The following is a 13,435-nucleotide window of genomic DNA, read 5'->3' as shown; positions in this document are numbered from 1 at the left end:
ATGAGCATAAGAGGGAGCCAGGAATGAATAAAGAAAGAGAGAAAGAAAGAAAAAAAAAGAAAGAAAGAAAGAAAAATGGATGAGCATAAGAGGAATGAAGGAAGGAAGAGAGAAAGAAGGAAAGAAAGAAAGAAAGAAAGAAAGAAAGAAAGAAAGAAAGGTGGTTGAACATAGAGGAATAAAGGAAGTAATGAATAGAGAAAGAAACGTGGATGAGCATAAGAGGGAGGCAAGAATGAAGAAAGAAAGAAAGAAAGAAAGAAAGAAAGAAAGAAAGAAAGAAAGAAAGAAAGAAAGAAAGGTGGCTGAACATAGAGGAATAAAGGAAGGAAGGAACAGAGAAAGAAAGGTGGATGAGCATAAGATGAGTACAGGAAGAAAGGGAGAAAGGAAGCGAAGGACAGAAATAAAGATAGAGGGAGTGAGAAAGAAACCATTTACAGTGAAGAAGAGAAACGGATAGAATGAAAGTCATTGAGACATAGAGAAGGGGGGAGAACGTTATAAATGTAAAATAAACTTAATGATACTGGGTAAATTACACCAAAACCTGGAAGCCCCCCCCCCCCCCCCCCCTTACTAAACATAATAGACATCATAGGACGCATAGGGCTCAGGCTTGTGCCCTGACTGGGTCCTTATTTTCTGGCTGTAGAGAGGGGTGCAGGCTGTGCTCAGGGGGTGCTCAGGACAGGGGCACTATGAATAGGTGGACTGGCTGTGTGTAGCTGGGCCAGCAGCAGTGGGTGGGGAGTGTGTTCTCCTCTCCTCTGTGCTCTTCTCCTCCCCCCTCTGGAAGTGTAGACATAGGCTGTGATAGGGTAATAGATTGCAGTGCTGAGTGACAGGGGGCGGTGAGGACTCAGTGACCCCCTTTGGAGGAAAGTGAGTGTAGTGGAGATCCCAGGAAGCAGACAGAGGGTGACACCAATGGGACAGCAGGAGCTGAATGTGTGGGATGTGATGTCTCCTGTACAGGACTAGAGCAGCCCACCTTCCTCCCTTGTGATCAGGTATGTACTCCTCCCTATCCCTCCTTACCTACCTTCCAGGACCCCTCACTCCCTCCCCGGACCGCCTGCCCCAGCCTGTGTCAGCGCCTCTAATTGCCAAGATTGATCTCCGCTATTTACACGCCGGATTCTAATTGAAGGCTGGATTGTGCCGCAGCTCGCCCCCCTGACCGGGCACATCGAGGTAATTGTGGCTAATTTGCTGCGCCAAAAGATTAATAGCCCGGGCTGGCCCGATTTGATTAAGTCAATTAATCTCTGATTACAGTGCTCAAGTGTCATTTGGCACTCGCAGGCCAAGCAGCTCAGGTGTTCCTTGTCGCTGGAGAGCCCCAGCAAGAGGAGCCGGGGAGCGGAGCCTAGGCGCTGCTCCATACACCCTGCGGATCCTAGGCACGACTCCGGGTGTCACCCCCTACCCGACCCTCAATCATTCTGCTCCTCCGAAAATGCGAATCATTTACTATTGTGGAACTTTTATGAAAATATCATTTACATGTTGTTTTATTCACTGCTTTCTCGCTTTCTCACTGTCTTGGCTGTATGAGAGATAGATAGATAGATAGATAGATAGATAGATAGATAGATAGATAGATAGATAGATAGATAGATAGATAGATAGAGAGAGAGAGATAGATAGATAGATAGATAGATAGATAGATAGATAGATAGATAGAGAGAGAGAGAGAGAGAGATAGATAGATAGATAGATAGATAGATAGATAGATAGATAGAGTGTGTATAAATGCATAGCTAAATTAAGTATATAATTTTTTTGAGTATATATATATATATATATATATATATATATATATATATATATTTTTTTTTTTTTTTTTTTTTTTTTCTACATAGATAATTATTATTTTTTACCATCATTAATATATGTATGCATAGATAGATAGATATATCTGTATATAGATATATCTACCTATCTATCTATATCTATCTCTATATAAAATTAATTATATATCAATAATATAAAAAATATAAGTTTATATCATATTTATATTATAACATATATATAGATAGATATAGATAGATAGAATATATAGATCTATATCTACATATATATATATATATATATATATATATATATATATATATATATATATATATATATATATATATATATATATATATATATATATACATATATATATATATATATATATATATATATATATAATTTTACATTATATTTATATTATATATGCACATGATTTATATACTGTAACCAACAGTTTGTGCAGAACTTTAACAATTAAAGGGAGATAGTAAAGTTACATTACTACTCAATACCTGAGGGTGTTGAGGGCCTTGCTCATGAGAGCTTACAATCTATAAATAGTGTATTTACACACACAGTGTATTTACACACACATTCTCTGTGCCTATATCAATGTGTATATGTCTCTTATGTATGCACATACCTAGCAATCTTTTCATGTGGCTGACAATCCAGTTTGCATTTCATTTGGTCCTCAATACACATACAAGATGCCTTCAGACAGAATTTCCCAGTATATGTAATCTGACTGGATGCAATAGATACTTTGCATGTTTTTTAGGGTGTTTTTTTTCTTCTTTTTGGCCCTGGTGTTAATGCTGGCTTAATGTGGAAGCCTAAACATCCTTTTAGGCAATGTTTTGGGAATCTCTATGTACTTAGCAATGTGTGCAGGAGAAATGGTCAAGTTGTGGCTCCATGCACACTGGCTTAAAAAACATTGATTTTACAGGAGTTTTGTGCTCTGCCTGTAGAAGCAGCTCAATGTTATCCTATGTGTCCATGCACATTAGGATGTTAAGAGGTATATTTTTTAGTTTAAAGTTTAGAGGCAGAAAAAAAAACGTCTGGTTTGTGTTTCTGTTTGCAGCTTGGAGGCAGAAAAAACATAAAACTCTTCTAAACTTGTATAAACTTTGTACAAGAAATACTCTATATGAGCTTTTTTACTCCAGAGAGAACAGACTTTTTTTTAAGCCCAGTGTGCATGGAGCCACAATGGATGTTTATGTGCGCTGTCCATTTAGCACTGCTCTATAGTATACTATAGTAGGTCGCTGTCCATTCAGCACTATTCTATCTGTATACTATGGTAGGTCGCTTTCCATTCAGCACTACTCTATCTGTATACTATGGTAGGTCGCTTTCCATTCAGCACTACTCTATCTGTATACTATGGTAGGTCGCTTTCCATTCAGCACTACTCTATCTGTATACTATGGTAGGTCGCTTTCCATTCAGTACTACTCTATCTGCATACTATGGTAGATAGCTGTCCATTCAGCACCACACAGTCTATGGTAGATTGCGTCCATTCAGCACCACACAGTCTATGGTAGATTGCGTCCATTCAGCACCACACAGTCTATGGTAGATTGCGTCCATTCAGCACCACTCCATCTGTACACTATGGTAGGTCGCTGTCTATTCAACACTAATACACCTGTGTACTATGGTAGATCGCTGTCCATTCAGCACCACACAATCTATGGTAGGTCGCTGTCCATTCAGCACCACACAATCTATGGTAGGACGCTGTCCATTCAGCGTCTCTCCATCTGTACACTATGGTAGGTCTGCCCATTCAGAACTATACAGTCGATATACTATGGCAAGTCGCTGTTCATTCAGCACCACTCCACCTGTACCCTAGGGCAGCTTGCTGTCAATTCAGCACCACACAGCAAATAAACTATGGTAGGTCACTGTCCATTTAGCACCACGCAGTCCATAGTTGGTTGCTGACCATTCAGCACCACACAGTCCATATTCAATATCATAGGCCCAATAGCACAGCTGGCTGTCCATTCACCACCCTCCAGTCCCTGTACTCTGACAGTCCTCTGTATACTCAGCACCATACAATCTGTACATTTTACAAGATATTTTTCGGAACTGCACAGTCCATAGAATGTGCATCTCCCTGCACTTCACACCATGCACCCCATACCTTACAGACTGCAATTCACTTCCATTCCCTTTATTGCTTTCCTGCCAAATCATCCCCGATCATCATTATTAGAGTTTTTGCATTATGTATTTAACATTACTATTACAACACGTCTATTACTGGTCCAACAAATGGGAAAACAAATTGACATTGTTTATAGGTGCATTTATCTACATTCATTAAGGTTTTTCTGAGCTCCTATAATAGGTATATTGTACTGGATGCTATATATTCTATATCATGCAGAGTTTGTGCGTTTGAGGCTTATTTTGAACTTTTATATATATTCTATACCTTTTAAGCAATGTTACCGCTGTCCAATGTGTGGCATGTTATAGAACAACGTAATATAATATGATTTTTCCAAATATGGAACTACGAGATATTGATATGTTTATAACAATTTTATAATTTTAAGTTTATAACCTTTTTTTTTTTTCTGCCAAATTAAAGTCCACCTGTATGATTTGGTAATGTGCATTTTAAGACAAAAAAGTAGAAAATCTAAACGTGAAAAAAAGGTATCAAATGAAAAGTAAAGTATAAACTAATACAAGAATAGTAAAAAAAATAATAAAAAATAATATTATTTTATTTTAAATTGGAAATAAATTTCATATGTTAAAGCTTAATATATATATATATATATATATATATATATATATTTAAATTGGAAATAAATGTATTCATATATATTAAAGCTTATATATATATATATATATATATATATATATATATATATATATATATATATATATATATATATGTGTGTGTGTGTGTGTGTGTGTGTGTGTGTATGTTAAAATCATACACAAAAAGGGATAAGGCTAAGACTCCTTCAGAATCTACCTGAGCTTCTTGAGAAAGTGGGTTAAGTATTGTGTTATCCAGACCAGAACTATAATTCTGTAGGCAGTTTATATGGTTGAATATGCAATATTTGAATAGATACAATTAAAAGGATATTCTGGGCTGCATTGAAATAATGGTGAAACCACATTAGAGGGAGAGTATAGGAACTTTCAGAATGAACTCCTCTCTCCTGTTTAATTAATGATGCTCCTAAATGCAGGAAGTTATGGACACACCTATCAATAATACATATCTCCCTGTAAGAAAATACCTAAGGCAATGAGGCATTTGCAAGGTGTCTTCCTTTAGGAGAGCAAAGACTTGGACTAAAGTCTATCAGAAAGTGCCCAGTTTAGGGTGGGGAGATTGTTCTGAGAATAATGTGTAAGTACATCTCACAAAATACACAAGAAAAATTCTACAGTGAATTCAAAGCAGTCATTAGTAGTCAGCTTTAAGTGATTGTGAACAGTAAGTAAGGAACTCTCTTGATTGTAATACTCGCTGCAAAGCAATAATATCCCAGTAGGTGGTCATCAGTAATGATAGATGTTTGTTTATAATGTCAGCTTTGGAGCTGCTTTTGGAAAGCAAATGATGCTTTTTTTCCCCCCTCTCCCCCCATCTTACTGCAATAGTCTGTAATTTGTTCAGGCGCAACGTGCACCTATCAACAAATAAATCCAATTCTTCCTCTACAAAGCTCTCAATCCAACTTAGTAATTAACTTCGTATTGTAGCACTCCAAGAATAAGCATCTGTCTTCTTAATTGTTACTTAGTAACTCTCGTTCCTGGTAGAAACTCTGTTGCATCTTCATTATTAACTTTTTTTCTTATTTTTATTTTTTTTAATCAACTACCACTCTAATCTCTGCTAACAAAAAAAAATGCCCCCCTTGGGCAAGATTGCAAATATTGTATAGCCTTTTAAAACTGTGAGATTTTAAAGGATGAAAAATTGCTGTGGGGTTTTTATTACGTATCTCCAAAAAATAAAAAAAATAAATAAAAAAAAAACCTCACCACTGGAAGGGATGAATTCTGCTGGGTCTATAAAAATACCCCAAATTGAGCACTTCATATTAAAAAAAAAATACATTTATTGAAATCTTTTAAAATGAAGAATAGATATAGGCTCCTCTGGGTGGAATCCCAGTTCTGGAATCGGTCATAAAAATTGAGATGGTTTAGGGGAACATCTTTTTTCTTTTTTTTTCCCAGGCAAAGGCTCTGGTTTGGGGGTCGATGGGAGATTCCAAGTGTTTAGATGCCCTCTTCAGCTTTGCTTTTGTTAAAACTGACCAGGGGTTATTGATAGTGACAGACAAACCCTCAAGTGCTGTGTTTAAATGAGACCAAGGCTTTTCCAGATGGGACCATCTCAATTGCAAATATCCTGCATTGTATAGGACAGACATTGAACACCCTGTTACAAGCACAATATAATTAAAAGCCCAGAAATAGAGGTAACCCAACTAGAATCAACGTAATTGGGTAATTTTGGATCACTTAACCTGCAAGGTGCCTAGGAAATAAAAAAATAAAAAATAAAAAATGAAGTATTAAGACCTTCCATGGAGCAAAATATTTAGGTGGAACTCTGGGTCAAGACATCCCTGTGTGTGTGTGTTTATGTTATTTAATACTACTATTACACTACTACTACTAATACTACTATTACTATTATTATTTTTATTAATAGTAGTAGTAGTAGTAGTATACAACTAATATAATAATAATAATATAAAAATAATAATGGATGGACTGGTGTCTTTATTCAACCTTATCAACTGCAGTATGTAATGATCACAATCATCATCATCATCATCATGAACTAGTACTGCTACCTACAATAATACTGCTATAACTAATAATAATATGTAATATTTAGAATCATAATAATTTACTACTATTACTACAACTACTACTACTACTAATAATAATAATACTAGTAATGACATCGACAATATTATGTAATAATATTATGTATTATAATAATATAAAAAATATTAATGGATGGATTGGTCTCTTATTCAACCTTATCAACTACAGTATGTAGCGATGTAATTATAACAATTATCATCATCATCATCATAATAATGAACTACTACTACCTACAATAATACTGCTACAACTAATAATAATAATAATATGTACTATTTAGAATCATAATAATGTACTATTACTACTATTACTACTACTACTACTTATAATAATAATAATAATAATGACATCAACAATATTATATAATAATATTATGTATTATAATAATATAAAAAATATTAATGGATGGACTGGTCTCTTATTCAACCTTATCAACTACAGTGTAATGTAACTATGTAATGATAACAATCATCATCATCATAATGAACTTCTACTACCTACAATAATACTGCTACAACTAATAATAATATGTAATATTTAGAATCATAATAATGTACTACTACTACTACTACTATTACTAATAATAATATTAATAATAACAGCAACAATATTATGTAATAATATTATGTTTTATAATAATAATATAAATAATATTAATGGACGGGCTGGTCTCTTTATTCAACCTTACCAACTACAGTATGTAAATATGTAATGATAACAATCATCATCATCATAATGAACTACTACTACTACCTACAATAATACTGCTACAGCTAATAATAATAAAGTACACAAAAAAATCTTAAAAAATAAACCCTCTTTCTCAGTCCATCCTAAATACACAATTTAAAGTGCCTTTCTCGCTGTAGTCAACTAACACTTTTTAAATCAAATACTACATTGACTGGTAGTTTGATAAATGTAATAATATACAAAAGCCATTTACAGCAAAAAAAAAAAGGCTGTACGGTCGTTGTGGTATACAGCAATGAAGCGATTAATCAGTGCGTACAAAATCCTAGCTTGCAAACAGGCGCCCAGGAATATCTGGACTTGCTTCCATCTTTTTGGAGAGTGCCCATGTTTCCAACCTGCATCTGGCTATTTTCCAGAGCTGTTCATTCTGTGAAGTTGAATTACACCTTGATTACATTTATTTTGACCTAAAGTATGCCAACATATTAAATAATGGCTGAGAAGTGGAGGGATTTTGATGGTCTGCAGGAAAAAAAAGGCAAGTTTGCGATCCGTCAATTAAAACTCAGAATCTCTGAACTGCCCATGTTCTTGACTGGCAGAAAGCATATCCGGCTTTTTTTTTATTTTATTTTGTTATTTTATTTTTTTACTACACTATTTCAAGCAAAAAAACACACACACACACACACACACACACACACACACACACACACACACACACACACACACATATATATATATATATATATATACCCTATGTTTCACAGCTCAAAAAATCTGGCGCTGATCAGAAACTAGAATATTTAATTTGCCATTTGCTGGAAAGTTCACATTGACATCAGAATTCTATGCCATGCAAACTTTCCTCTAGTGTTCAAATGGGATCCAATGTTAAAGGAACCGGGATGAAAATTGTAATAATCACTTGTACTAGTGAGACACTATTTAATTTTATTTTTTAGTCCTATTTGCTTCTATGCATTTCTGCTGTTATAGCAAGCGCCAATATAAAACTATATTTTATAAAACCATAAAAATATGCCCTGATTTATTTTAATCGAACAAGGATCAATCCAATTCTTTACAATCCCCCCCCCCCCCCCAAAAAAAAAACAAATTCGCCTGCCAAAGCAAGATAGCTGATACGTTCACCAAACTTTCATTGCAAGTAAATACATTACTAATTTAAAAACTATGGAAGAAAAAGTATCAAATTATTAAAATTGCTAAATTGAATATAGATTTAGAAACAACACCAGTATTATAGGCTGAACACAAGAATGATGATCTTTATTTTCAGCCATGTGACAGTAATTGTCAAATCTCATTGGACTCACCTAAAATAATTGTCGATTTTAAAAAAAAAATGGATTCAGCTTTGTAAATTCAGCCTATTCCTACTTCATGTTTATCGGTAACATAATCTCACATGGTTTGTGGTTATGGCCGCATATAGGACTCACTTTTTATTTTATTTTTTTTAGACAAGTACTCATTTTTCATTATTTTCCTGGTGATAACAGGATAAAGTGGACGCAGTTTTGAGAGGGACTTGTCTTAATGTGTCCCAGTTGACATATATTGTGGGTCATTTGTCACACTCCTGGGGCTACAAGACCAGATCATATGTTTTTTGTTGACAATAAACGCAGCCAGATTTATCAAATCAACACATTTCCCATAGGTCCCAGGAACAGATGATTTTGTTAGTTAACCTAAGTCCTGCCACCTAGCTGGATGCTGAGCAGCAAAAAAAAAAAAAAAAATGCTATTTATTATATGAAGTCTGCTGCATCCTTTAACTTGCTGTATGTTAGTGTTCTGTACTATGATGCCTGCAACTGGAAATATCCGTGTTTTAATATCATCTCCGAGGTGTGCAGTGTAATAAAGTACAAAAAAACAGGAGATTAAAATCTGCAACTTGGATACAATAGTTAGTTGTAATTAAATTGAATACGATGATTTTATCTATCTATCTATCTATCTATCTATCTATCTATCTATCTATCTATCTATCTATCTATCTATCTATCTATCTATCTATCTATCCATCTATTTATATACTCTCTCTCTCTCCATTTCTGTCTATTAATATATCATATGGATATATAATGTGAGAGAGATAGAGAAAGAGAGTATATAAATAGATAGGTAGGTGGATAGATAGATAGATAGATAGATAGATAGATAGATAGATAGATAGATAGATAGATAGACAGACCTCTCTCTCTTTTTCAATGAGATTTGAAAATTACTGAGAGAGAGAGAGAGGCGTCTATCTATCTATCTATCTATCTATCTATCTATCTATCTATCTATCTATCTATCTACTGTCTATTTATATACTCTCTCTCTCTTTCAATTTCTGTTGTATAGAGAGAGTGAGAGAGATAGACACTGAGAGTATATAAATAGATAGGTAGGTGGATAGATAGATAGATAGATAGATAGATAGATAGATAGATAGATAGATAGATAGATAGATCTCTCTCTCTATCTCTCACACATATATGCATACACATTATATATCTATGTGATAAATTAAGAAATAGAGAAATAGAAAGAGAGAGAGATGGATATATATATATATATATATATATATATATATATATATATATATATATATATATATATATATATATATATATATATCCATCTCTCTCTCTCTTTCCATTTATATATATATAGAGAGAGAGAGAGAGAGAGAGAGAGAGAGAGGGGGGACACACTCAGAAAGAGAGACTGGATACATAGAAATATAGAGATAGACAGAGATACATAGGCAGATTGATAGATTTTATGAAAACCCCATCAGTACCTTCAATTTATTTTATGAATGCCTGGACATGCAGCAATCAACTAAATTATATAAAATAAATACTGATGCTAAATTCATATTTTGGGGGCAGCTTTATGAAAATTGCAATACTGCCCGACTCCTTGTAGCTCCATCTCAGGCCCAGTGAGTTTCCACTGTTGATTACTCAGCAATGAAAGCAATTGTTTTGAAAAAAAAAAAGAGTAAGTGATTTGTGGAGGGGCTCCCCCACTACAACACTGTGTGGCCTCAATAGAATTACTATGAATCCAAGAGAGGGGGGAAAAAAGAGATGACGAGGCAGACTTTACATAGATAAGGATGAATAAAATAAATTAAACCTATGGGGAGACTTACTAAAACTGGTGCACTCAGAATCTGGTGCAGCTGTGCGTCTTAACCAATCAGCTTCTACCTTTAGCTTGTTCAATTAAGCATTGCCAATAAAGCACGGAAGTTGATTGGTTGCTATGCGCTGCACGAGATTCCTGTGTGCACCAGTTTTAGTAAATCTCCCCCAATGTGTCCCTTTAATGAACTGTGGCTGCATGATCCCGGTTTATCTCTTCTCCACACATCATGGTGATATTACACTATTGCTGGAGAAAAGTTTCAGCCTATAAGTGTATAGATATAGAAATGATTTAATCATTCCCTTAAATATATATATAGAGAGAGAGAGAGATTGTATGTATATATAGTCTCTCTCTCTCTCTCTCTCTCTGTATCTATCTATCTATCTATCTATCTATCTATCTATCTAATCTATATATATATATAGAGAGAGAGAGAGAGATTATTATATATATATATATAGTATATATGTATATAGATAGATAGATAGATAGATAGATAGATAGATAGATAGATAGATAAATAGATATTCCAACCACAGTGGCCCCAGACATATATATATATATATATATATATATATATATATATATATATATATATATATATATATATATATATATATACATATACATATATAGATGTCCCTATTTAATCACCTTATTGCAGTCTGATTTACACAATCTTATCCTACCTGATTCAGAAAAATCTGTTTAAAAATAAATGTGGGGGAAGGGGGGAAGTGAGGGGGAGGGGGAGGAGTGGAATTAAGGTATCTGAATATTCCATATATAACAGATCCAAAAAGAGGTCCCTGGGTGTGGAAGGGTTAATTGCAGGGAGGTGACGTCACCTGGAGGTCCAGCAGAGCTGTAGATAGGGAGAGGATGAGGAGGCTGCAGAGGATGTGAGGCTGGGCTGTGTGGTGTATCACACTGGGGGCTGGAAAAGCACTTCTCACCTTCCAGCCTGTCTGTGGCTAATAGAGACGAGATGCTGCATGTGTCTTCCTAACCCACACTGAGCACAAGGACTGTCGGCACCTCCTCACCGCAAGATGTGCACAGGAGTCCTATAGACACGTCTTCTCTCTACTTCTTCTAGGTATTCATTCCACATGTCTTATCTTCTTCCTTTCACTGCTCATTTATTTACTCCTTGTGTGCTATGCTGTCGTTTTAATTATTGCAAACTGCAATTTAATAACTGCAAACTGTCCTGTGGAATGATGATGAGAGTGTTTTCCTTTTATTTTATACATACATTGTCGGGTTGTGAAAGAGTTCATTTGATATTACTTTAGGTTTATTTAACTTTTTCATATACCTATATATAATTGTCATCTGCTTTTTTTTTCTTTTTTTTTCTTTCTAGTTCTATTTTCTCTTTATGTTTTTTTGTAATTTTTCATTGTTGAACTTTTATTAGTCACATTATTATTGTTATTATTATGCTATTGGTAATATTTGATATTATTTTAGGTTTATTTTACATTTATAGTTACATATATAATTGTCATCTGCTTCCCCCCTATTGTTTTCTTATTGATATGTTTGTTCTATTTATTTGTAGTTCTGTTTTCTATTTTATTTTTATGATTTTTTTATTTTTATTTTTTCATTGTTGAACTTTTATTAGTCACATTATTATTATTATTATTAGTATAGTAGTAGTAGTAGTAGTAGTAGTAGTAGTGGTAGTATTTATGCAAAATAAACCAGCATTAATTATGTTCAGACTAGGCCAGTATATTACAAATATGTGTTCTGCCAGAAAACATCTGTTACATTTTTATATGACCTATTACTATTTTTTTTATATGACTTATTAAAAATTTTTTATATGACTTATTACTTATTTTTATATGACATTACTATTCCGATCTATTTCCAACCTCTGGAACTTGCTGTCCTCAGAACACACATGTGATTTTTAAATTAGTTTTAATCCTCTTCATACCAGAGAGCCAAATAATAAACTTGCATAGAATCCTGCAGGACTACCACATATTACATATATAGTGTTGGGGTTAGGTCCATTTGTATTACATTCTATTATTTTCTATTATTTCTATTATTAGGTCTATTGTCCATTTACTTCTATAAAGCCATTTTATCAATTAAAAGACAGGCAACATGTAGAGATGACATCTTTTGGACAATGTAGAACCAGTAATGGCAGGTGTTTATGTCATAAACTTTTAAAAATCCAAAATTCTTCAAATTCTTGAGCAATTCGTTTTAATTCAATCAATCAATACAAAAGCTTAATATAATTCTTTTATTTTAAATTGGAAATAAATTTCATATGTTAAAGCTTAATATATATTTTTTTTAAATTGGAAATAAATGTATTCATATATTAAAGATTAATATATATTATATATATATATATATATATATATATATCTATATCTATATCTATATATCTATATATATATATATATATCTATATATCTATATATCTATATATATATCTCTCTCTATATATATATATATATATTGGAAATAAATGTATTCATATATTAAACCTTAATATATATTTTTTTAAATATATATAAATTTAGTTTTAACTTAAAAACAAAACTAACACACACAGTTTTGTCAGTCCAAATCTACAAATAATATTTTTTATTTTTTTTGCTAATATTGAAAAGGTAATGTACATTTTGCATATATTTGATAGAGAAATAGATAGATAGATAGATAGATAGATAGATAGATAGATAGATAGATAGATAGATAGATAGATAGATTGATTTATTATTGTGTTAAGTTAAATGATCCAACAGACAATATTTAAATACAAATTTTAAACATCTACAATATGTTTTATTTATTTCTTTAGTAAATG

At 33.1% G+C, this 13,435-nt stretch overlaps 1 protein-coding gene across 3 annotated transcripts in view; it reads left to right on the top strand.

Moving 5' to 3' along the window:
• The first annotated feature begins 871 nt into the window (after window positions 1-871).
• Window positions 872-13,435, top strand: part of SKOR2 (SKI family transcriptional corepressor 2) — a 63,216-nt gene continuing 50,652 nt past the window's right edge. For 2 of the 3 annotated variants that reach the window (XM_077463036.1, XM_077463033.1), the window contains exon 1: window positions 872-1,013. The gene's annotated coding sequence lies outside the window, so the exon portion shown is untranslated. Of the gene's footprint in view, window positions 1,014-11,489; window positions 11,687-13,435 lie in introns of those variants that run through there. The other variant, XM_077463034.1, reaches the window with a different exon arrangement.

The sequence above is a fragment of the Lithobates pipiens genome, unplaced genomic scaffold, assembly GCF_037356315.1.
Source record: "Lithobates pipiens isolate NorthernLeopardFrog02 unplaced genomic scaffold, aLitPip1_a1.2 Scaffold_3, whole genome shotgun sequence".
NCBI classification, from domain to species: Eukaryota; Metazoa; Chordata; class Amphibia; order Anura; family Ranidae; genus Lithobates; species Lithobates pipiens.
This window is presented reverse-complemented; position numbering and strand designations above follow the sequence as displayed.